Source organism: Erinaceus europaeus, chromosome 4 (assembly GCF_950295315.1).
Source record: "Erinaceus europaeus chromosome 4, mEriEur2.1, whole genome shotgun sequence".
NCBI classification, from domain to species: Eukaryota; Metazoa; Chordata; class Mammalia; order Eulipotyphla; family Erinaceidae; genus Erinaceus; species Erinaceus europaeus.
The window spans coordinates 143,314,835-143,341,189 of NC_080165.1; the positions used below are offsets into that span (position 1 = coordinate 143,314,835).

The following is a 26,355-nucleotide window of genomic DNA, read 5'->3' on the forward strand; positions in this document are numbered from 1 at the left end:
CCACTAGTAAAAAATTCTGCAGAGAGAGGTAACAGGTGTACATGTGTTTTAAAGAAATAAAGACGAGACTTAGAAGTTGGTTGACTACCCTGCTGACAGCCCCCTAATCTTTATCCTACTAGTCCTCTTAGTGAGCCCCTCTATTCTCAATTGCTTACTTAAATATATCAAACAAAGAGTTAATCTGGTCAGACTCATGGTATTATGGGGACAATATAATCATCTATCCATATGAGTTCACCATTTGGCTCATTTTCCTAAAGCCAGTGACAGGGTTTTAGGAATGTGACAGGGTCCCTACTTCCTTAGCATAACTGACTCCATCTTGACATGAGCCTGAACCTGTGCGACCGCTTTACCTGCCAACAAGAAGTAGATCTTAGTGTTCTGAAATCATCGATTAATTGTTGGTTGTTGATTGTTTCCATACAGGTTGTCCTGACTGCAGTAACAGAGCACGTAACTACCCACCGCACGTCTGGCTTCTGTAACCTTGCTTCCTGCACTTGCTCCCCATGAATGGCTGTGCTACACTGAGCTCGGGCCTGCACTCTGAGCAGCACTTCTAGCTGTTGAGTGTAGTCACCAGCTGGCTTAATAAAGACTCTCACATTTTAAGAAAGAGAGAAAGAAAGAGAGAGAGAGAGAGAGAAAGAAAGGAAGAAAGAAAGAAAGGAAAAAGAAACTAAGCTTTGAAGGAAACAGTTTATTAACTGGATTAAAGAAATCATAATGGGGAGGGGCTGAGTGATGATAAACTCGCTTGGCCACACCTGCCACCAAGCTCAAGGGCCTCGGTACAAGCCCTCAAGGGTCCCCGCCTGCTGGGGGACGGGGGAGGAGGAAGCTTCATGGATGGTGGAGCAGTGTTACAGGTGCCTCTCATCACTGCTTCTGTCTCTTTTTCTGTTTCTCTCTATCCAAAACAGAAAAGGAAAGAGAATAAAACAACAAGGGCAACAAAAGGGAATAAATAAATAAATATTTTTAAAAAATAATAATGACTTTCCATGTGCTGAGTTAGGAGACATGAGGCAAGTAAGCAAGCATGCCCCTTCAGGTTGAAAGCTCACCCAGTCAGGCGTGTGTCTTGCCATGTACATAGCCAAGGTTCAAATGCCTGCACCACATGAGCGTGTCACAGCACCAGAGGAAGTTCCGGCACTGTGGTGTCTCTACCATGCTTTTCTGTGTCTTTCAAGTACAAAGAATGACAAGAAGTTGGCCCTGGAAGCCATAAAGTTCTATCAGAGGCCCCAATGTGGTAAGACAGGGCCCCAATCCCCAAGGACTTTTTTTTTTTACGAGAGCATTGGTCAGCTCTATTTTTTTGGTGGTGCAGGGGATTGAACCTGGGGCTTTGGAGCCTCAAGCATAAGAGTCTCTTTGCATAACCATTATGCTATCTAACCCCACCTTAAAAATATTTTATTCATTTTATTTTAATGACAGATGCAGAGAAAGGCAGAGATGAGGGGTGGGCAGCAGAACACTGCTCAGCTCTGGCTTATGGTGGTGCTGGGGATTGAATCTAGGACTTCGGAGCCTCAGACATGAGTCTTGCATAACCATTATGCTGTCTCCTCAGCACCTCAAGGACTTGGTAAACCAGCAGGAGACACAGACAGGTGAGCAGCTGGAAAAGCCAAATGTGATGATCTGGAAGGGGGGCTACACTGAAGCTGCCTGTATCCACTGAGGAAGAGACGGGGCACCATCAGACTCCTTCAGCCGCGCAGCAGCCGAGCACTTGACTCTTACTAGCTGCAGATGTTGCCCAGAGCTGACGAGGACGGGCCCTTCGGAGGATGAGGGTCGACCCCCATGCAAGGACACAGGAGCAAGAGAATGGGGTCATGCCCTGGCATAGCAGGGCAGAGGGGTGAGACGAGAGACGTCACAAGATTTCTCACCCCCCCCACACACACCCCTACTTGGCATTTCTAGGCCACAGGCAACCACCAAGGAGTAATAAACATTGTGATGTGTTCTAGGTGGAGCCCTATGGAAGCTAGTCAGGGAAACTCAGAATCTGGTCCTGGGGTAGAGGTGGAACTGGGGAAAGGAACCCTGTCCTCAGCCCTGGCCTGTCGGCCCTGTCATTTGGGCTGTATGAGCTGAAACCTATAGGCTGCTCTGTGGCTTCCTTCCAGTGTCAAGAGAACAGCGGTGGAAAGGGTGGATTTGCAAAGTCCAGGCTTCAGGTGGGGAGTTACAGAAATCCTGAGAAGCATTGCTGGCAAGGCCAGGGAGCAGTTCATCCTTGTCTCGGGCCCCTTTCCATTCTGTGTCAGCCCCTTGGGCAGGTGCTGTATGTAGGGTTTCTTTTCTTTTCTTTTCTTTCAACATATGTTGTATTTGTATGTGGGTGGGGGGAGTATTGATAGCCCCAAGGAAGACACCGCCTAACTCAAAAGCAGACTGGCCTCGGCACTTCCCCATTGAAGTGGGCATCAGCCATTAATACTCAATCCTGTCTTAGTTTCAGACAAGGGACTCAGTGTCACAGATTGACAGAAAGTCAAAATGGTGACTTAGAAGTCAAACACTTGTGGAGTTGAGTGTCATTCTGCTGCATTTTTATTTTTCTGAGCACAGCTCAGCTCTGGGTTATAGCGGTGCCGGATGGGGTGGGGGGAATTGAACCTGGGACTTTGGAGGCTCGGGCATGAGAGTCTCTTTGCACAACCATCATGCTATCCACCCCCACCCAAACCCTATATTTCTTGAAGTATGTTTATGAGTATATCTCATTCTGCTGTGCATTTGTTTATTTGACTAAGTACTGCTCAGTTCTGACTTACAGTGGTATGGGGGATTAAACCTGGGACTTGGGAGCCTCAAGGAAGACAGTCTCTTTGTAGAACCATCAAGCTGTCCCCCTCCCACCCCTGCATCTCATTCTGTAACTCACTGGCTGTGTGATCAAGGTGATGGCTAAACTCAACAAGCTTCCCATGTTGGGTGTGTATTAAAGGGACCATAATCCTCATTGGCTCAGTGTGAAGATGCCAGGAGACTCAGCTCCACATACTGGAAGCAAGCTAGGGCTCATCTGTATTGTCACTTCTGTGTCTTTCTCCATGTAGTTTTTTTTTTTAAGTTTTTATTTATTTTTTTATTTTTATTTTATTTTTTTTCCTCCTCCAGGGTTATTGCTGGGCTCGGTGCCTGCACCATGAATCCACCGCTCCTGGAGGCCATTTTTTTCCCCTTTTGTTGCCCTTGTTGTAGCTTCGTTGTGGTTATTATTATTGCCCTTGTTGACGCAATTCGTTGTTGGATAGGACAGAGAGAAATGGAGAGAGGAGGGGAAGACAGAGAAGGGGAGAGAAAGATAGACACCTGCAGACCCGCTTCACCACCTGTGAAGCGACTCCCCTGCAGGTGGGGAACCGGGGGCTCGAACCGGGATTCTTACGCTGGTCCCTGCGCTTTGCGCCACGAGTGCTTAACCCACTGCACCACCGCCCGACCCCCAGTTTTTATTTTTTAATGAGAAAGAACTAGACATCATTCTGGAACATGAACTGCTGCTGGGAACTGAACTCAGGATCTCATGTTTGAGAGTCCGATACTTTATCCACTACACCACCTCCCAGACCACTCTCCATGCAGTTTGAAGAGCCCCAGGGACTCCTGGATTCAGAGAGCTCTAAGAGTAAGCAAAAAGAAGAAAGGAGGAGGTGTACTGATGTTGCATGAGGTGCTATGCCATCTTCTCATGTGGGAACAAAGGTCCCTTTTGTTTCCACTGGGATAAAAACGTTTGCTTGACAATCTTGGAATACAGACAAAAGTAAAATCAAAATCCTGGATGATCGTCTCTGTGGCCAAGTCCAGAGGAATAAAGCTGACAGAGACTGTGCTGGCCAAGATAGCCACAGCTGGGCGCCCGGCCCCTGGCACAATCTCCGCTGGCCTTGGGGGTGCCAATGGAATCGCAGACAGGACCCCACACTGGGTACCTCTGATTCCTTCAGGTTCCATGAGCTCTGTGACGGAAAGGATAACAGGTCTCCAGAACCTACTTCCAGGATGCCCCTCCAGGAACCAGATGCTGGTGCCTAAGTCTTTAATGAGTACGTGTTGCTGAACCAGCTGAATCGACTCTGTGTGGAACTCTGGCCAACGCAGTTCACCTTTCTAGGCTTCCGGCTTTTCATACAGAAAATAAGAGGATTGGGCTACAGCAACCTTGACTAGACCCAGGTGTGAATGTACTTTCCACCTTGGAAACTCACTCATGTTTAATTCAGGTGCGGAAGAAAAACCAGACTGACATGCCCCCCTCCCTTGCAGAGCTCAGACAAGCACTGCACCCCCCCCCCACACACACACACACTGCATAGGACACTGTGCTGCTACAAGTGCAAGGGCTTCTGGACCAAGCCCAAAACAGAAATGACCAGGAGGTGTATTGCACCAAAGCAAAGGATTCTGGGGCCGGGAGAGAAGGAATGGGAACAGAGGGTGGTATAGTGGTAGACAGGAACAGGAACAGGATAGAGGGGCTCTGGAGTCCTGGTGCAGGATGATGGAAAGATGGAGAGAGTGTCTTGCAGACGCCTGTCATGGGGAGATGAGGGATCGTGCCTATGCGTCAACAACTGTATAGTCAATGATGAACCCCCCCAATAAAGTATGTGGGTGAGGGTTAGATGAGCAGGTGGGAAAGAGCGTCTTACACCACTGGGCACAGGCCCTAGACACTCTGCGCTGGTGTCGGCTGAAAGGTGGCGGGGGACTCTGGTTTGTAGAGAAGCGTGGCCTGAGAAGGGCCAGCACCACCACTGTAACGCACAGCGTATTATCTTTGAAGGTCTTCCAGCTTGATTTTTATTTTGCTTTGGGCGGTTCCGGTGCCTTACACATGCTTGATTCCACTGCTCCCACACTGTCTTTTCCTTTATTCTCTTCCTTTCATGGAGAGGGAGAGACACCATCACGCCAGAGCTTCCCTTGGGCAAGTGCCAAGGCACTCCCATTTGGTGCCAGGATTTGGAACCTTTCGCCACACCTGTGGCAAAGTGGGCACCCTGGCATTATTTTTTAGACCTGTCTCAGGGGTGCGGGGGTGGGGGTGGGGGGTAAATGGATAGCTTCCGTCATCAGGAGAGTAACAGTCACCATAATAATGAGAAAAGCCAAATGAGCACGTGTGAGGGCATTGCTTTTACTGAGAGATTTATTTTTGTTTGATGAATCTGACACTGGTCAGGGAGGGAAGTGAAAGTGGGGAACCTTCCCCCCGGAGGAGGAGGAGGAGGAGGGTCGAGTTCTGCTCTGCGGTGGGCTGTTTGTTTGGATTTGTTGCTGGATTTGATTTGAGAAATCTCTCCCCTGGGTTTTGTGAGCTCCCCTCCCCCCCACCTTCCCTCCCCTCCCCCCACACAACCTCCCCCAATTTCTTTCTTTTTTTAAATTGAGCTCACTCACCAGGTGGGCCCACCCCCAAGCTCTCGCGGCTCTAATAAATAGGCAGCACCTGTGAAACAGTAGCTTGACTTGGTAAGTGACTGTACAAAGAAATACAGTATGTACACGGCGTCATGGGCCCACGGGGGCGCTCTGGCCAGGACACACCATCCTGCCCAGTCCGCCAACCACCCACCACCCCTCCCTCCAGCTGGCGGCTCAGCGGCCTTGTAGGTGGGGGCACCTGGACCCCACCCAGAGGGAACAACTGCTTAATTTGAGTTAGTAAACAGATACACTGAATCACAAGGTGATTTGATTGTTTTTTTTTTTTTTTTTTTTTTTTTAGTTTTTCTTCTTTTTTTTTTTTCTTTTTCTGTACTCATCAGAATGGGACACTCCACGACCGTCTCACCAACTCAGTGCCAGGACACATGCTCTAGAGGACTCTGGACTCGCAGCTACAACTGTACAAGTGCACACAAGAAAAATCTACCCTGTTATCCTCCACCCACTGATTGAGGATCGAATTGCACATTTCTCTTAACCATGACAGGAGAAAGCAAACAGTGAAACAAAATCATGGGTGATCTTTCTCACTCTCCCTCTTGTTTGCATGGGTCCGTCCGTCCATACCGTTCTAATTGTCGTGAAAGGGCTCTGCGTAGAGAGAGATTGCTTCACTAACCGACTTCCTGGATCACCGAAAACCATCAGGGTTGAAATTTCATCCAAGTCTTTCGTGACGCCCAGCAAATATTTCCCCTCAGATTATTTTACACCTTGAGGGCATTTTGGTCTTCAGTTCAACACTCTTGCTCTGTTCCCAAAAGGGGCGCTATTTAGGGGAATTTAAGGAGAAAGCTGAGAAGGATAAACATTTACTGAGTTCTCTTGGCATCCAGTCTCTGAAAAAAAAAAAAAACCACAGTATAAACTATTCATGCTGCTTCTTACATCTGTCAGATCGAAAAAATCAAAAACCATAAACGTGTAACACTGAAAATATGGCATTAAAAAGGATAAAGGTGGCCCTTTGTAAAAATAACAAGAAAAAAGTAGATCAGCCAATAAAATACTCTAAACTCTTCTTCTTTTTTTTTTTTCTTTAAAAGTGCATCCTGGGCAGGACAGAGATGAGTCTGCAGCTCCAGGACTCCAGCAGGATCCCTCTCCACCGTCCACGTGTGAGCAGGGCCAGTCCAAAACCGTTACAATGCAAATCGCAACTCTCCGTGTAGCAGCAAAACCCACAGCAGTTTGTAAAAAGATTTAAAAAAAAAAAAAAGACTTGTTTTCAAATCCGTGTCATCTTCCAGCCTCAGCCTCAGAGCAGGGAGAATGCCTCCATTGGTCCTTGGGCGTCTGTGTGTGTGTTTTCCTTTAAACTGGGGGGGTGGGGTGCGGGGTGAAATCCCCAAGTTCCTCTGAGGGAGAAGCAGAGGTGGTGGCAGCAGGAAGGCTGGGCCCATTTGGTGGGTCTGAGACGTGCTGGCTTCTCTGGGCTAGAGGCCACCGAGGGAGGGAGGGCTGCTTCCTCTGAGATGCTTAATGACAGGAAGCGGTTTTCATTTGCTTGAGTTTGAGCCAGAGGGGGTGGTGAGCTGACCAGCTGGTGTCATTGGATGGCGTGACATGGTTTGCTCCGCGCCCTCTCTCCATGCAAGGTACCCTGTGAGCAAGTGTTCCTGGAGAAAGGAGAAGGGGCCTGTCAGAATGCACTGAAGGAACAACTCTCTGCTGCCACCACCCTCCATTCACACAGACAAGTTTGCACACACAGGTGTGCCAGGGAGAACCCTGGTGTGCATTAAGAGCAGCACTCTCTGCCAGAGTCAGGGCCAACCCAGGAGGAGTCCCAGAAAGGACGGGTTTCCACAGACTTTTGTTCACGGTTCTGCCCAGGGTCAGCCAGACAGCTTTGTGTGGGGAAATGAAACTCGAGTCACTTTTTGGAATCCCAGAATGAGCCTGGCGGGCCACACCCTTGCCCAGAGACCACAGCATCCTCTGCAACCTGGCACCTCATACCCTCCACATAGATGCCTGCCCAGCAGGAAGGAGGGCTTGAGAGTTGCTCCCAGGTCACCCCAAAGTCAGGCAAGGTCAGCTGGGGAGCCCTGGAGCTGTGGACCTCACCCCAGGTGGCATGTCACAGACCAGGTCTTTACTGCAGAGGAGGAAAACCCAGAGGCTCACTTCCCAGCAGGTCAGAGATGGCCGTGGCCATGCAGCTTCTCCCACTGAACACTCCGAAGTCTGTGGAGAGGGTGGGCAGCGGTGCACCAGAAGAGCGCACACATTGCCAGGCACAAGGACCCAGGTTCGAGCTCCCCGTCCCCATCTGCAGGGGAAGCTTCACAAGTGGTGACGCAGGGCTGCAGGCGTCTCCTTCTCCCCTCCCCCTCCTTCTCCCCATCTCCTTATCTTTGGCCTCCAGGGTTATTGCTGGGGCTCAGTGCCAGCACCACAAATCCACTGCTCCTGGAGGCTATTACTTTTTTCCCCATTGCATAGGACAGAGAGAAATGAGAAACTGAGAGGGGGAGGGAAAGATAGAGAAGAAGAGAGAAAAAGATAGACTCCTGAAGATTTGCTTCATCGTCCCCTGCAGGTGGGGAGCCGGGAGCTCGAACAAGGATCCTTGCACGGCTCCTGTGCTTTGCACTATGTGCGCTTAACCTAGTGAGCCAGTGACCAGGTCCTTCCCCCCACCATTTCTCTCTGTCCTGTCAAAGGACATCACTCTGTCTTGAGTGCTGGGCTTATTTATACCTGCTTTGCGGTCACCTCTAAACCCAGGCCCTCACAAGACTCCCACACTCCTAAAAAAATGTCTTTTCCCTGCCAACAAAGGAAGATGTCAGAATAGTGTCAGAGCAGTGACAGGGGACACATAAATACTTTTAACACTGTGGAGATGATCCCCAGGACCACAAGAACCTCATTACAGAGAGGTGCTGGGAATTTGAACTGGAAGGACCCCCAGAGAGAATACGCTACTATTTTCTCATCTCCTAGCAGAAGAGACAAGAGGCCACAAAGAGACCGGGGAGCAACTTGGAGTGTGAGGAGGCTAAAGTGCCCCTGGGAGGACTGAGGAGAAGCTCTCTCTCTGGTCCCTGCCACCTGGGCCCTGGTGTTAATGGCAGCAGTGATCAAATGTGCATGGCAGAAAATGCCCGAGTTCCCCAAATCACATTAAATCTCCAGATCTGTGTGCATTTAATTTGTATATTAAATAACCATTGTGAAAATGCAAAACACCACAAATATGTACTGGGGGGAGGGAGTGGTGGAATTACAAGGCCATGGAAACCTTTTCATTTGGTATGGTCAGATTTAGGAACATGGGTATTTATCTCTGAATAGAGAGCTCACTCTAATTTCACCTTTTTCTCTCTCCTTCCTCTATTCTAGCCTTTCTTCTCTCAAAAAGAGACAATGACAAGAAAAGGTATCAAACCATTGCAAGTCACCATCAAATGAGAGTTCACAAAGAGCAGGGAAGGAGTCTTAGAAATGAGAAATGAAGCCAAAGGTGCAAGAGTGGCTTCCTCTGGGAATGATTCCTTCTCATTCAGGGAACAGCCTGAAAGACACAGAGGGGAAGGGAAATCTGTCCCCACCTCTGGGCTTGGAACCCAAAGTAGCCAGATGCTGTAGTTGGGGGAGGGGAGCCTGACTTTGTCTTTAGAACAGAAACAGGGTTTAACACTTTCCTGCAGAGACAGGGAAATACCACCATTTTGAACAACTTGACTTCAGAATGTCGTAACTGATATTTTTTTCCTCCTCCAATGTCATCATGACCCCAAAGAGGACAGCTCCTTAAACACACTTCTTTGTCTTCAAATCACCTTTGGACAAAGGCCAAATCTGGACAGCATCAGCCTAGTAGGAGAACATCTCACGGCTTTCATAGAAGACTGGGAAAACGGGGTTATAATGAGAGCCATTCTGGAACCTAAACTACAGCGTTTGCCATCCCAAACACTATAATAATCATGATTATTCTCTGGTATCTATTATTGTCTGGTAAATAATATGTGTTTTCCCCCAAAGTTCTAAAGGGTGCAGCTGCACCGCACGCTATTTTTTGCAGCCACACTCCTGCTGCTCTGTGAGCCTCCTCACACCAAGCTTATTTTAAAAGAATGAAGTAGACTATTTGCTCTGCTTCCTTCCCTCTCCCCGCACACTCGATGTGTTTGGGACACCCACAAAGGCCAGGTGGAGGTAGCAACTGTCCCTTTCTGCTGATAACATTCCCCTGGAAATGGAGAGAGAGAGGGAGAGGGAGAGGGAGAGGGAGAGGGAGAGGGAGAGGGAGAGGGAGGGAGAGAGTGGTGGGCTGGCATATACTCATTTCTAGTTCTGGCTGGCTCACGGCAGCCCTCCCCGCTCTAGGTGACTCAGGGGTGAATAAAGAACCAAGCTAGGGATTCGCTTTCTTGATAATTATTTGGTAAACAAGGTAGGACGAAGGAAGAAACTAAGCTGGGAGTTGGAGCAGGTGAGCACGAGCCGGAACCACTTCCTGTTTGGCCCTTATGGGAGACCTGTCTTGTGTCTCAAGTCCCCGGGCTATGTGGAGGGCAATGACAACCACAGATACAGGTAACTCAGAGTTCAACACAACGGCCTAGAGTCTTGGGCCTATTCCTAAACCCTCACTGAGGCTTGATTCTTCCCTGTGGGTGAATTCCCCTTTGAACTCCCACCTGTCATATTCTGTGCCTGCTGGATTTCTGAACCAAAGCCAGAATTAAGTATGTAGCAGCTGGATACTAATCTGCATATTAGAAGACTACTGATTTCTGGACTCCAAAGTCCACACCCCCCCACACATACACATACAGGAGTGTCCCTTAACGGGGGTAGGGAAGCAGCTATACTTACTTACCCCTGATATTTGGGCTTTCCCGTGAATTGGGGGTTTGTCTGAAGGTACAACAGCCCAGGACCTCACTACACAGAAGATCACACACACACACACAGCCCATCCCACATAGCATGTCCATGTCATGTATGACAGCCAGCTCCACACTGCATGGTCTCCAGTGGACGTGAAAGGCCAGGAGTTCACCTGCTCCCTCTGGCCAGAGGAATGGAAGCGTCTTCCTCATGAAATGCCAACTGCAGGGCCCCGTATGTTTGAGATTCCCCACTCACTAAGCACTATTCCTCTTCATCAGGAAAGCACTGCTGTGGTTGAGACTGAGTCACCCCGTTTCCTTTCTCACACAAGAATTTTCAGCGAACGACAGAACCAACGTGAGCCTGTGCACTCACACGTTCTTTCAACGCTGATGGTCATTCTCACCTTCGCCTCCTTGGCCTTCACAGTCTAAGACTTCCTGTGACTGAATTTCAAAAGGACAGTTTCATTGCACCAGAGCAAAAGGCTGAGGAAGGGGGCCTAGGGAGGGAGTAGAGAGGACACGGCATCGAGGTGCATGATGGCAGAAAGGACGTAAGTTGGGGCTGAGAATGTTCTGCAGATGCCTATCATTGGGAGACGAGAAATGCTACATACTCCATAAGTGATACATTCATTCATCATCTTCTAATTAAATATGAAGAAGAAGTTTTATCATCTCCCAGCAACCCCTTTCTAGTATGGCCAGAGAAAGCATCTGTCTTATTCTACACCCAGTATTCCCAAACTAAGTCTCTCCAGGGTGTGAGTCTGTCTCTACCAGCAAGCCTGTCTGATGACTAGAATCCGATCCCTTTTCCAAACCTGCATTCTTTTCTTTCCTCCAATATTTTGCAGTTAGTATAATCAAAACCTTGTGGACCTGTCCTACCTTACCTGCTTACGATGCAGGCTCTTGATGCCATATTTATCTCCTCGGAGCCTAAAACCCCTGTGGCATCCACCCCACGGTGACCAAACACCCACGGCCAAGCAGGCCTGTCTTCGTTCAGCTCCGCTGGCTCTACCAGCGAGGCCGTTCACTCAGCCACGATGGCCCATCACTTACCACAGTTAAATACAGCCATTGCGTGCTGGCTCCGGCCACGCTGTTTATCTGGGACAATAACAAGTCCCGGTGGACTGGGCTGCTCTCAGGTAGCCCAAGCTATTCTGGGACACTCACATGGGGAGAGCCTGTGGTCAGTGGACAGAGTCGACTGCACCAGCTGACGGGCCTGGGTGTGGAACTGGATGGTGGTCTGGGCACCATGCCCATCCCCAAAAAGGGCTACAGGGAGGGGAGGGGCAAGGTTTCCCCCAACAGGGCTCCTTCTGTCCCCCGTCAACCCTGCTGCTTCATGGAATGGCTTTTACTAAGGTGCAAGTGCTCTCATTTGTGGAATGGATGGCGCCAGCTGACTTCTTCTTTTCTTTTCTTACTCATGTTTTGCAGAGCCAGGGGCCTTACACCTGCACAATTCCACCACAGATAAACAGACACAGAAACACAAACAGAAAGGGAGGGGGCGAGGAGGGGGAGAGGAGAACATGGGGGCCCAGGGGTGGCACACCTGATAAAGCACATATGTTACAGGGCACGAGGACCCAGGTTCAAGCCCCTGGTCCCCACCTACAGGGGGAAAGCTTCACGAGTGGTGAAGCAGGGCTGCAGGTGGCTCTCTGTCTCTCTGTCTCCCCCTGCCCTCTCAATTTCTGTCTCTTTCCAATAAATATATAAATCAGAATTTCCTTTAAAAAGAAATGAGACATTAAAGGGAGAGAGCTACAACCCCAGAGCTTTCTCCAGTGCCATGGCACCTCCCACATGCTACTGGGGCTTGAACCTGGGACGGACGGACGGACACACACACACACACACACACACACACACACACACACACCAAGATCCAGGCACCTATTTTCTTATAGCTCACAAGTGAATGAAAAGTCACTGCCCTGCCCAGAGTGCTCGTATAGGAAGTGATTTGTGGTGGAGAGAACTTGGGGTCCAGGGTCAGCCCAGTTCACGCTGGCCTGAGTCCTGGCAGCACTCTGCTCACCGCCACGGTTCTGGCAACTTGGGGCTTATATCTATTTACATGATTAAGTGGCCAAAACTTGTGTTTAAATCATTTTTTTCCCACTAGCAATATTTCTTATTTAACCCTTTTAACAAAAATCACAACCCCAGGAGACCTCTACTGGGGATGACATCATCTTTAATTAATCCTTTGTCTTGGTTTTCTTATCACGGCTGCTTCTATGAACTGCAGTGGGGAGAGAGGCCTCCTTCTTCCGAGTGGTCACGACATTCCTAGCTGCCTTCTAAAAGTCCCTGGGGGATGAAGTGTCCTAGACCACAGAACTCCTTCTGGTGTAGTCACCAACGCCTTATTTTCCCACTGGACAAATGATGGTCTTTACCTTAGATTCTTTCTAGAACCTAGGGGTTTAAGTAAGCCAAGCGACTCTTGCCTCTGGTCATTGTCTAAAATCATGCAGGGATTCTCGTCTAGCTGCACAGTTTGCAAATGTAATGGAAGAGGTAGCAATACCCTTCCACAGAAGAGGACAGGGAAAAAACAAACAACAACGAAAGCAAGCAAGCCAGTTAATATTCTGCAGGAGAAGTCTATGGATCTGGTTTTCAGAATGCAGCATGGCCTGCTGAGACTGGGGACAATGGGCTGCTGCCCATAGTAGCCCACTGGGACCCTACTCCCAGCTTTAAGCCTGGCCCCGCTGCGCTGAAGGAGGTTTCAGTCTCCACCACCATCCCCAGGACCCTCCCACCACCTCTCTGGCTCTATCTAAAAAAAAAAAAAAAAAAAAAAAATTGGGGAAAGTTGCAATGTTTCCTCCAAAGGCAGAAGTCAAATTTTAGTGAGCGTCTACTTTATGACCAAAACTACAAGACACACTTTTCTATACACAATGCACTTGAAAACGAATGTATTTTACATGCTTATTCAGTTTGTGCTTACTTTACCGAAGCAGCAAAGCTACCCAGGTATCTAGTGTCGTCTCCATTTTACAGGTGAGAAAGCTTTCCCGGGAAGGTTAAGGAACTTGCTTGTTAAAGGTCACGAGCTAGAAAGTGGCAAAGCTGGATTGAGGAGTAGTTCCTATAAGCCACCCACACCCCCATCCATGCTCCAGCGTACACCCCGCCCCTTCTTGAGCCTAAGAAGTAGGGCCACACTGTCAGAGCTGTAGGGGTCCTTCCAAACATATAGCCCAGCTCTTACGTCGCCAGTAGACATTCTGAGATGTTACTAGACTGAAATAAAATGGCCTTGTCACTGAGTATTAGGTATACCTAGTACTGAAAACTAGCTAGTACCAAGTCACAACCCTTCAAAAAAGTCTGTCTCCGACAAAGCAAGCAGGTGTTGATTGTTAAGATCACGCTTGTTACTGCTCGACATTATTTGAATTCAGATATTCCAGCTACAAGAATAAGCTAGATAATAGTTAAAAGGCAAACAAACAGAACCCAGAGTATGTGGCAAGTAGCTATGATCTATAGATCAACAGTTGTTTTTTGTTTGTTTGTTTGTTTGTTTTTTAAGATGAGGCCTGGGAAAGAGGTCTAATACTATCTCTGCAACCACCACTCCAGTGTGGGGGTGAGGGGACGGTCAGGATCAGGTGTGATATTCATGGAAATTTCCCTGTCAATAAGTAACTTATGAACCCCCCACTCCCGCCTCGGAAACAGCCAAGGGGACAGGCAGAACGGTCAGCAAACGCTTTTACTGTGTCTCTTCAACCTCCCAGTCCCAGATGTCCAATGTCCTATTTCCTCTCTCTGAAATCAGCTGTCTGGTGTGCAGGAGTAATGCCACGGGCGCCAAGAACCTGACTCCAGTCCTTGGCACAAACTGTGTAACTCAAGCAGCCTCAGGCATATCCTGTGTCCCGCTGGAGGGAAAGGCAGATGAGGACTCAAGTTCTAATCCGAGCTGTACTGTTCCGCAACCTTGAGCAGTTGCTCTGCTGGTCCGGGTCCGGGTCCTTCCTTGTTAAAGTGTAGTCAGACGTCTTAGAATTTCTGGAATGTTTTCACTCCCTGGAGGCTGACAGCCTGGAAGGCTTTCATTACTTTTCATTCTAGAGCTGAGGGAAGACATTCTGGGCTGCAGGGGCCACGTGGCAATCCTTGTAGTATGCACCTACCACGTGCCAGGCCCTCCTGGGCATTTACACCCAGATACTACCCCAGCCCGTGTTCACAGCGGCTTTGTTCACAGTGGCAGAAATTTGGAGACAACCAAAATGCCCTTTGACAGATGACTGAATAAAAAAAGTTACGGGACATATACTCAACAGAGTACTACGCAGGAATAAAAAGGGATGTGATGTTGCGTCCTTTCGGGTAAAGTGAATGAAATTGGGGAAGACGGTGCTCAGTGAAGCAAGTAAGGAGGTGAAGGCCAGCTACAGAATAGCTTCCCTCAGATGCGGGATGTAGACGACTGAGTACAGGAATATGAAAAAACAAAATGTCAGCCTATTTCCAAGACTATGGGAGAACTAGAGTGGTCATCTATGGGGGTGGGGACGGAGCTTCAGTGACAGGAATGGTGAAAACAGGAAAGCTGTACTGTAAACCGTTACTCAGTAAGGCTCTCCAGTCCGTCCGGCTCCTCGGCTCCTGCAGTGCAGGGCTCTTACCCTCACTTGGTTGTGCTCACGTGCTCAGTGGCTTTGCAAAGCGGGTCTGGAGCCAGGCTTGTCAGTCAAATCTCAGCACTGCCGCTTACTAGATGATGGCACTGGGTAGCAGAATTCACTTCTCTGTACCTCTGTTTCTTCATCTATAAAATGGACTTACTAACAGTATCTTGTATACACATCATTTGGGACACTGTCCATGTATCAGAAGGACTCCATAAATGTTAGCTGCTGATTATTTGATGAGAAGATGCAAACACGAAGAGGTTATAAAACTTGCCTGAGGGAGTCGTGTTGTAGCGCAGTGGGCTAAGCACAGGTGGCACAAAGCACAAGGATCCCGGTTCGAGCTCCCGGCTCCCCACCTGCAGGGGAGTCGCTTCACGGGTGGTGAAGCAGGTCTGCAGGAGTCTATCTTTCTCTCTCCCTCTCTGTCTTCCCCTCCTCTCTCCATTTCTCTCTGTCCTATCCAACAATGACGACATCAATAATAACTACAACAATAAAACAGCAAGGGCAACAAAAGGGAATAAATAAATATTTTTTAAAAACCTGCCTGAAGTCTCAGATAAAGGCAAGATTCCAGGTCAGGCAATCTCACTCCAACCCGCTGCTCCTCCCCCAGGCTCTGCATCATTCTATTATATTCTATCCTAGCCTATATTGTAATATATGTTATATTAAAAATAACATAAGCACAAATGTATAAATATGTAACTATAATCAATCATATCCATCATATCATAGCACTAGCTGCTATTTCTATGGTGCCTATAACATGCTCTGTGTCTGTATTCTTTTTGTCGTTTCATTTATTTATGTCGTTCTTTTGGCCGTGGCTCACTGTGTTGGCACTACTAGCCCACCACTCCCAGCTGTCACTGCTTCATTTCTTTCTATTTTATTGGATAGGACAGAGAGAAATTGAGAGGGGAGGGAAAGAGAGAGAGGAAGAGAGACAACAAACACCTGTAGCCCTGTTTCACTGCTTGTGAAGTCTCCTCCCTACATGGGGGAGCAGGAGCTTGAACCCAGCTCCTTCCGTGTGGGAACGTGGGCGCTCAGCCAGGTGCAGCACTGCCCAGCCCACCTTTCCTTTATATTTTTATTTATTTTTAATATTTATTTCTTTCCCTTTTTTGTTGCCCTTGTTTTTATTGTTGTTGTAGTTGCTATTGTTGTTATTGATGTTGTCATTGTTGGATAGGACAGAGAGAAATGGAGAGAGGAGGGGAAGACAGAGAGATGGAGAGAAAGACAGACACCTGCAGACCTGCTTCACCGCCTGTGAAGTGACTCCCCTGCAGGTGGGGAGCTGGGGGCTTGAACTGGGATCCTGACGCCGGTCCTTGCACTTTGCGCCAGTGCGCTTAACCTGCTGCGTTACCGCCCTACTCCCATATTTTTATTTTTAATCACCTATGGCTTATCGGGGGTGTGGGGAACTGATCCTGGGACTCTGGAACCTAAAGCATTGCAGTCCTTTTGCATAACCATTATGCCCCTTCCTCCACCCTTACATGTCTTCTTCCAGCTCCCTTACATCATGAGTATCATGGCTGAGTTTCCATCAGGTTAAGTCACTTCCTCCCCTGACTAGAAAATGGTTCTGCTGGGATCTGAACCCAGGTCACAAAATCCAAAGCAAGTGCCTACTAAACCATAGTGCCTCCTTTAAAAAAAGTTTTTTTTTTTTCTACCTACTGCCACCACAAATGAAAACTTCAGAAAGTCAAAGGACTGCAGAGAGAGAAATGAAATTGGGGACTGACTGGTGACTCACCTGGTAGAGTGCATGCATTACCATGCCTGAAGACCTGGGTTCAAGCCCCTGGCCCTCACCTGTAGAGGAAGGGGAAAGCTTCATGAGTGGTGGGGCACTGCTTCTGTCTCTCTTTCTCTCCTGCTGCATCTCTTGTCTCTCACCCTTTTAAAAAACAAATAAACAAAGAAGGGCTGGAGGGACAGCATAATGGTTATGAAGACTTCCATGCCTGAGGAACTAAGGTCCCAGGTTCAATTCCCAGCACTACCGTAAGCCTGAGTGAAGGAAGGAAAGATGGGTGAAAGGAAGGAGGGGAGGAAATGGCCACTGGGGGCAATGAAGTGGTGTAGGTACAGAGCTCCAATAACCCTGGTGACAAAAACAAAAACCAGAATAAGTTATCTGTAGAAGCTGGCAACCCCTTCAAAGTACCTACTGGCTGGGGAAGGGCACTGCAGATCCCACAGGACTCTCTGAAGAAGTCTGAGGGAAGCAGGCCAGCCACGCCCTGGGGCTGCCCCAAGAGCTTAGGGCATGAAGGCCGGTCAGTATCCAGTCGGCCTGTTCGCCAGGGAAGCTGTTGCCCGCCTGCAGCCCCCCCACCCGCAAGGAGCCAGCTCTTCCCTGCTGGCCTGAGGGTCTGAGCAGCTGGTGGGCCTGCCTGAACGCCAGAGCCCGTTTCCTTGGCAGTCTGGGGCCCCGCCAGCAACCCCTGGACTGCACAACCCCTGGAATGGTCTGCCCCTTTGCTAGAACACCTCTTTCGATGTACTTGGGACACAAATAAAGGCATTTCTCCTCCCTCTACTCTGCTTCTGTGGTTTTACGTTTAAAGCACGAATGTGGCCGCCAAGGCCCCTCAGCGCGGTGGGAGGGAGCGCTCTGCAGTGTTTAGAACCAACCACAGCTAATTAGCCTGTGATCAGAAGGCAACCATCAGCTCTAGCAATGCCCGCCTCTCTCACTTCAGTCTACAGACAGTTGCTACCGTACTTTCCCTCAAACCCAGCCCTCACCCCATCACGCCTCAGCTCATGGCGATGGTGAAGCTACCTGGTACACAGACAATTCCTGCCCCACAGCCTACCCGCTCTCTTCCCAGCGTCTTGCACCTCTCCTTCTGCCAGCCAGTCCTTTGCTCCAGTCACACCAAGTGGAAGGTTAGCCCCAGTGTGGCTCACTCGCTTCTGTTTCTGCATCTGCGCCTTTTGGCAAGTCACTGCACCTGTTATTTCCCCAGTCCTAGCTGCAGACTCATACTTCTCACCGGGTTCAGAACCTAGCTCTGAACTCACCTGCTTTGTAGAGCCTTGGCAGGGGGATTCAGCTAACTCTACTATGACTCTTTTCATTCATTTGTACAACACGTGCCTGTGTGCCCATCTGCCGGGAGCTCGGCTACAACAGTGAGTGAACTGGCTGGTCCACGCCTGCCTGCACTGAAGGTTTCCTGTGCAGAGCCACATCAGCTTGCAGGTTCCAGGTGTTGTTTATGGGCAGGGAGATAGCATAATGGCTATGAAAAAGATGTTCAGAGGTTCCAAGGTCTTTGGTTCAATTCCCTATACCACCACAAGCCAGAGTTGAGCCATGCTCTGGTATCTATTTTTCTCTCTATAATCCTTTCATTAAAATAACCTGATTTTTTTTTTTTTTTAAACCAGAGCACTGCTCAGTTCTGGCTTATGGTGATGCGGGGGATTGAACCTGGGACTTGACAGAGCCTCAGGCATGAGATTGTTTGCATAACCATTGTGCTATCTCTCCCCTACCCAAAAAAAAGTTTTTTGAAAAGTGCACCTGGCTGGGGGCCGGGTGAAGTGCACACGGCATGAAGCGCGCAAACTAGCGGAAGGATCCCAATTGGAGCCCCGGCTCCCCACCTGCAAAGGGTCACTTTACGGGCAGTGAAGCAGGTCTGCAGGTGTCTGTCTTTCTCTCCCCCTCTGTCTTCCCGTCCTCTCTCCATTTCTCTCTGTCCTATCCAACAGCAGCAGCAATGACAGCAATAACACTAACAAGGGCAACAACAGGCAACAAAATTGAGGGGAAAAAATAAGTGTGCGTGGCTAGTTCTTGTCTCTCAGCTGCTTATCACTTCCTCCAAAGAACCCATCACTTCGTCTCCCACTCCTTTTTTCTTTCCTCTCCCTTCCTCCCCCCCTCCCTCCCTCTTCTCTGTTCTGTTCCCTTCCTTTTCTGTTCTTCTCTTAGTAACAGTGCCTCTGCATGACTTCATTATTAGATACTGCTAGTTTAAAATGAGTTCACTTTACCCTCAAGGGAAATAAGTGGAGACTATCTCTGAGCCATAAATAAGTGGGAGGGAACTCTATCCCTCTGTTCGTATAGGGTTAGGAACTTAATAAGTCTTTCAGATTGCGATATATAAATCAACTATTAATTTTAAAAGAAATCCAGATATAAACATACATAAAGAATTCCAAGTAAGTTATTTTTCAAATTATGATTCCTGTGCTTAGGCAGTGTGTGCGCGTGCACACACACACAGCCTGAGCCAGAGTAAGCTGGCCACATGGTCAGATAGCGGGGCACCACCAGAATCAGAACTAGTTGCCTGAATCAGTGGCTTCTTAAGTTCCATTTGCAGGGTCACAATATTTTTCCTCAGGCTTTTTCTCTTAGTTTTTCAGTTGGTATTTAAGATCCATGTTGCTTATGCCTTGGTGAATATGAAAACACACTGGAAGTCCCATGTTTATGACACCATCATGTTGAGGAGGAGTGAAGGGCCTAGATTATTATTATTATTTTCTTTTTTTGGCTTGACAAGTTGTAGAACGGTTTCTTTCTCTCTTTTAAACATTTGGGGTTTGGTTAAAACCAAAACTTATTTCTTTCCAAGCACTTTGGCCTAAATTTTTAGACCCCTGTGTATTTTAAAAGAAATTCAATCTATATATCTGTGACTCATTTACACTTAACTCATGAAAATGCTGTTTGCTGATGTCCAAGCAACTTTACGAGCCTTTTTAAGCCTTCTTTTCCCCTGTTCTTAATCGAAAGTTGTATTTTACCAGCCATAAAAGACTGAGAGTCCCAGAGGCCTGTGGTCAGTCTGGAATTTATAGCCTCCAAAGCTTAAATGGCTTTTGAGTTTGGAAAAAGTCCCCCCGCCCCCTTTCCATGCTAAGTGCACAAACAGGCCACCTATGATACAAAATGGGGCTTTTCGTCTTGGTTTCCAAGATGGCTGAAGGTGAACTGTAAGAAATTCCGTCAAACCACCAATAAACTGCACCTAAGACCTTTTGGTGGAACAATATGGCACTTGACTTAAGCTCCTGTGGACAGAGGGGCAGATCTGACACTTCAGTGGAAAGTTTTGCTAATTCCTCTTAGGTTAGGAAACAGAGGTGGGCTGGACAGGACTCATGTTGAGTATTTTACCTTTGGAGGGCTGGAGGCTGTTTTGTTTTTTTTTTAATCACAGACAACCACCCCCGTTTATGAATTCTTATCCATCAAAACTAATAAGCTGGCTCTACCAAAAAACAGCCTTTGAATTAAAGCCCAGAAAGCAGGAAGAATGCACACACATACTGTAGGGGTTTCACCTTGAACCTTCTAGAACGGGGCTCAGACACCACTCAGTTACAGTTTGCTAGTCGGAGAAGAGCTTTGGAAAAAGTACTTAAGAAGGCTTATAAATATTTAAAGTCTAAGCATCTAACAATCATGACAGAGTCTTACATTTAACCACATGTGCTCTGAATATCGTGAAATTTAACTCTAAATATGGGTTTAAAATATCAAAAGGACACACTGATGGGATACAGAGCTTTGCAGAGAAACTTACACCTGATAATTCCTGCTCCCATAACACCCGATCGGCACCATTTTTAAAGTGTGCCCTATGTCGACTTCCTTCGAAGATCATCTTACAGCCTGAATTTCCAAAACAAGAGTTGAAGGATGAAATGTAGGCCTTCTCCCTTCTCTCACCAAATGCAGCCTCGCCACTTTGCTTCTAGGTAATTTGTTAGTGTAGGTTGGCTCGAGTTTAAGACTAACATTTCAGGAACACTTGGAGCACTGAGCCAGCTGCGAGGAGGGTATCATTACAAACTGAGCCCCATATTGTATGGGAATACTGTTCACTTCCAAGACTGAACACGCGTCATGCAAATGAGGGGGAGCTGTAATTCTTAATCGCATTTGGAGGATGTTGGGTCAACGTTTCCTGTCAAACTGAGTCTCAGCAGTCATTCTCTTACTTGCCAGCCTGCTGTCAAAGCAGACAACAAAAGCCAAAAGAGATTCAGAAGGGGAAATGATGAAGCAACCAGGAGTGCAGCTAGATATCTGGATGGGCTGAGGCTGGGGAGTGCTAGGCAGCTTTGATGTGCTCGATCTGTGTGCTGCAGTTGGGCTACTCTTGTGTTGTGCACTTGGGTCACCCAGGAAAACTGCAGACTGTTGTTTATAACCAGAGCTCTGGCTCAGGAATACAGAGAAGAGGAAACAAGTAACTTGACTGCTTTGCCATTTAGGAATATCTCCTGCACGTGGGAGCTATTTTAAAGCATAAGAGACTCCAAATTTTTGTTGTTATTTTTACTAGAATTATTTTGTTACTTTATTGCCTCCAGGGTTATTGCTGGGGCTCAGTGTTGGCACTAAGAAGCCACCGCTCCCAGGAGTCTTCCCAATCCCCACCCCCATTTTACTGGATAGGAGAAAAGCTGAGAGGGGCTGGGGTGTGTGTGTGGAGGGGGGTAGGGAATAGAGAGGAAGAGAGACACAGAGACACTTGCAGACCTGCTCCACAGCTTGTGAAGCTTCCCTCTGCAGGTGGAGAGCAGGGGCTTGAACTACGGTCCTTCCGTATGGTAACGGTCCTTCCGTATGGTAACGTGTGTGCTCAACCAACTGCCACCACTCTACCTCCTGCTAGAGTATTTTAAGTGGCCCTGGCTACAGACTGAGTGTGTGTGTATGTGTTGATGGGCTCAAGTTCCCAAACCTGACCCTACCCTACGTCCTCCATGGAGGATGCTATGGAAATACACACACCTGAAGAATTCTATACATGGGGCATTTAGAATGGGCATCTGAGATGGCACTCATTCCTTTCCCTTGAGAATGGCACCCTGTGAAACAATGCCAGTTCTAAATTGTTTTATCTTTTAAAGATAATTTATTTGCGTCTCTAAAGTAGATTCCTTGTATGCTTTTGAGACTTTAAAGTCCACACATGCAGAATGCATTGCTTTAGCAGACCCCCAGAGATAAAGTGCTTAACACGGCGACTGGGAAGTCCAAGCTCAGCACACGGCAAGGTGGAGGAGAGACACAGCTGCCGCCTCTGTCCCCTTGGCATAGTCTTACTGAGCAGAGCCTGGGAAAGGCGGAGCTATTTGGGGGTGGAGGTAAGTGTCTCCATGGTGTAGTGTATTTTGGTCCTCAAACACTCCTCCCGCTTCCACAGCACCTGTCTGCAGGAAGGTAGGTGTAAAATGACTGAACCGTGATGCCCAGAAAGTCACTCGGGTTAGCGAGGGAGTGATTCCCTGGAAGCCAGACAGGGAGCTTATTTCCAGTGCCCTTCTGGCTAGTGGCTGGTGGAATGCAATCACATGCTCTCAGGTGAGAAAGTGCCGGGGGCCTAGACACTGCCCTGGTGGTTACAGTGCTGCCCGTTCTTCAGGCTCTAGCCACTCCAGGCTCGGCATGAGCAGCAGGGCGGGAGGTCCTCTAGGGCAGGACAAAGCCTCCCCGGCAGTCTAGACAGTTCGGTTCAGTCTAGCTTGTTTTTTTTCTTGCTTTCTCTCTTGTTCTCTTTAACTCGAAAGTGCTCACTGCCTGCGACAGCTGGGGGAAGGGCCCACAGCCTTTTGCAGCTGCAGCTGGGGTTTCGACAGCATCAGGTCCACGGCAACAACAACAAAATGCCAAGAATATTAAATTTTAAGAGGAAGTAACAATTAATCCCACTTTCTCAAAGTAGTAAGATTTCAACACAGACATTTCTTGGTGATAACACAAGGCCATCATTCAGAGATGCAGAGCACATTTTCTTCTGACATAAAAATCTGCAAACCTCTCTTTGCAGGAAACAGCTCTGTGCGTAGGCACACAGTGCTGGCCTAGAGACCCCAGGGGGAACTGGCGACTGTCTGTGGACTAGTTTGTGGAGTGGGCGACCTGACCACACGGACAGGTCTGGAGACCAGGGCCACGACTAGTACGTGGCCCTAAAGAGTGACTTCCTCTTTAAAGTCCACTCACTGTGAAACTTTTGTCTCACCCTGGCCCCAGACCTGCTGAAGATGGAAGATTACGGCTACAGCTGATAGGATATATATGCTGTTACATATGTCACTTCCAATTCCATCATAATCTGACTGGAATAATTCTAAAAGCCAGATGCTTGCACATTAAAAAGCAAAGACCGGATGTCATCCCGCCACAAGACAGACCCACAAGCGCTTTGCAGTGGTCCTTCTGGACAGTCCCCTCCTGGGCTGCAGGGACCGTGGCATATTCCCTGGTCTGCACCACTCACAGGCGAGCAGCTACAACCCTGGCGGTGTCCTGCTCACTCTCTGAATTGGTCCCCCGGGCAACATGAGCATCCTGACACACACGCGACGCCGGGGTCAGGGATCACGATGCCACTTGACATTCTTGAACTCTTGAAGCTCTGGAATATCAGGACTCTCCAGTCGCATGTGAAGTCCGAACACCTCGTTTGCTTTGGTTTTCCTGCTCAGTTTCTCTTCGTGGCTGTACCAGCGGGCACTCCTGCTGACATTCCCTACATGTAGGCATGGCAGCTGGCTGTTTCAAACAGTCACTGGAGAAACTAAACTGGCAAAAAGTGACTTGTCCTCTCTCTTTTTATTATTATTATATTTCTTATTATATTTATTTCTTTATTGGACAGAGACAGTCAGAAATTGAGAGGGTAAGGGGAGACGAGAGAGGGAGAGAGATGCCTGCAGCTCTGTTTCACCACTCGCAAAGCTTTCCCCCTGCAGGTGGGGACTGTGGGCTTGAACCTGCTCCCCAGGTAGGACTCACACCCTGTCAATTACCCCAGCACCACGTGGGCAGTGCCATGGCACCAGGGGGAAATGCCAGTGCTGCAGTGACCCTCCCTTCTCCTTATCTGAATGAAAAAACAGCCTGAAAGTGGGTGAGACTACGCACATGCTAGGCCCCAACTCCACAGGGGGTGTGGGGGGGGGCGGCAGTACAGACAGCAAGGCCCTGCACACTGTAACCAACGTGTGCACTCAACCAGGCGCACCGCTACCCGGCCCCACCTGTCCTCTCTGCCCTTTCCATATCCTTAATGAGGGAAGTCCCCTCCACATCCGCTCCATAGTCAATAGTCATGTCTGGGATTGTGGCTCCAGGACCAGATTAATAACTGAACCCCAGGCATCAAAACTATAGCCAGGTCCTCCATCTTGAGCAGAGAACACGAGTACTGCCGAGGCTGAAGGGACACCTCAATGAATTCTCTTTCTGCTTTCAGAAACCGAGGAGATTGGGGAAGCACACAGGCGGAAGTGGTGGGGACTCGCTGCTCCTTGTGAATGAAAAGGTGAGGGTGAAAGGGCGACCCTCGGTATACATTCTTTCCATTGATGATTTTACTTAAAGGGAATGGCATTCCCCTGGAAAACAAAGGGGGGTGTTTTCTTTTAAATGTCTTCAAACATTTGCAGATGGTTACTCTGAACTCCCCAATGTACCATCAACAAGTGTAAACTCCAGAAAGCCAGAAAACGTACAAGTACAAACAACTATCTCCCAAGCCCCAAGACAAAGACAAAGAAGGGAATATTCCATTTATAAATGGAATTCTTTGTGGATAGAATAATTTGGAAAATGTTTATACATTGTTCTCCTTATTATTCAGGGAGGGGGAATATTTTTTCCAGCTTACAGAAGCTGCGGAACTGGTATTTGGAGTCTTAAAGCTGAAGATGAAAGGAAGTTTACAACCTTTTAAAATCTTTGACTAAACTTAATTAGTTCTGCATCTGGGAAAATATCTGACTATTGAATCATTTAAAATCATATCAACAAACAGGAATATACAAAGTCAGGTAACGAGGAACAGAATAACTTCAAAAGAGACCAAAAAAAAAAAAAGTCTTATTTTTTGCCAAGAATTCACAAAGATGATGACTTATTTGAAGACAACTGTGGCTGCCTAGCTTACTGACTGCTTCAAGATACAATCTATTCTGAGTCTATTACAATGTTGTTGTTTTAAAATAAAAAAATAGTTAATACAGAGCCAGAGAGACAGCTCCCCAGGTAGGGCTCACACCTTGACAGTTACCCCAGCACCACGTGGGCAGTGCCATGGCACCAGGGGGAAGTCCCAGTGTTGTAGCGCCTCTCCCTTCTCCTGTCTATCTGAATGAAGAAACAGCCTGAGTGGGTGAGACTGAGCACATGCTAGGCCCCAACTGCATAGCGTGTTTGTGTGTGTGTAGGGAGTAGCTGGGGGGGGGGGGTGGCAGTACAGTGTAAGAACGGTGGGTGCAGCAGAGAATGTAAGAAGCCTAACTAAAGTGACAGACTCTACTGCGAGAAATGATCAAGTGAGTCCACCACAGCAAGCACCTGGGGAAACCACCCACCTGCGACTCACCCATCACAACTCAGCTCAGCTCAGCTCAGCTCAGCTCATCTGGGCTCTCTATAAAGCTTTCCTCTTTGGCTTTAACTTGTTGCCAAGCTGCGCTCCCCGTCAGGGCACAAAAAGCTGTGTGGTCCTTTGCTTAACAGGCTGAGTCTCCGAAGGCTTGGGAGAAAACAGCAGCAAGCCAGGGAGGGCGAGAGAGCGAGTGAATCGCGGCAGGTTGGGACTGTGCGGTGAGGTGACATGGAACGAGAGAGGGCAAGAGGAAATGTGATTTAGCAGGGGAGAGGCGGTTCTTTCCTCCTTAAATCACTCACCTCGTCACCCCACCATAGCTGGCAAAGCCAAAGTATCTCTGACTTTAGATAAAGAAAAGCTGTGACTTCTTGGGGAAGCCATCATCATAAGAACTCTCCAACTACAAGGGGCTCTGGGCCATTTCATCACCGTGTCTTCGAAATTGGCTGTAGCCAGGTGAACGTCTGTCAGTAGGAACCCTGGTCCGCACCGAAGACCCCAGCCTGATTCTACATCCTAAAACACCTGCCATCCAAACAGTCGCCCCAGCCTCCATGCTTTATGTCCTCCTGGCCCGTGACACGCACGGACTAGCGGCACTATTCCTGACCTGGCCACTTCTCGCTCCTGTGAACAGCAGCCAAACCTTTCACCCGTTCCCCCCATTCTTCCCTTCATGCTATTCCAATGAGTGATGTGACGCTGTACTGAAATTCTCATTACCGATGCTTTCTCAAGGCCATTACTTTATTGTCCAGCATCTCTCCAGCACTCACTGTTTCGTCAAGCAGATTAAATTACTCCGGTGCAGAAATCGGGGGCATTTCCTATTGAAGCAACTCGACGAAGGCTGAGACCACCTGTTTTCAGACAGTAGGAATTGTACATATGAAAAGATCTTTTACTGACTTCTGGTACTTCTGT

General features: G+C 48.3%; 1 protein-coding gene across 3 annotated transcripts in view; it reads right to left on the reverse strand.

Annotated features, from left to right (window-relative positions):
- The window catches only part of SOBP (sine oculis binding protein homolog), a 255,276-nt gene that overhangs the window by 22,123 nt on the left and 206,798 nt on the right, over nucleotides 1-26,355 (reverse strand). For 2 of the 3 annotated variants that reach the window (XM_060190677.1, XM_060190675.1), the window contains one exon: nucleotides 6,974-7,106. The exons of the other annotated variant lie outside the window; for it this stretch is intronic. The gene's annotated coding sequence lies outside the window, so the exon portion shown is untranslated. Of the gene's footprint in view, nucleotides 1-6,973; nucleotides 7,107-26,355 lie in introns of those variants that run through there. 3 annotated transcript variants of the gene reach the window in all.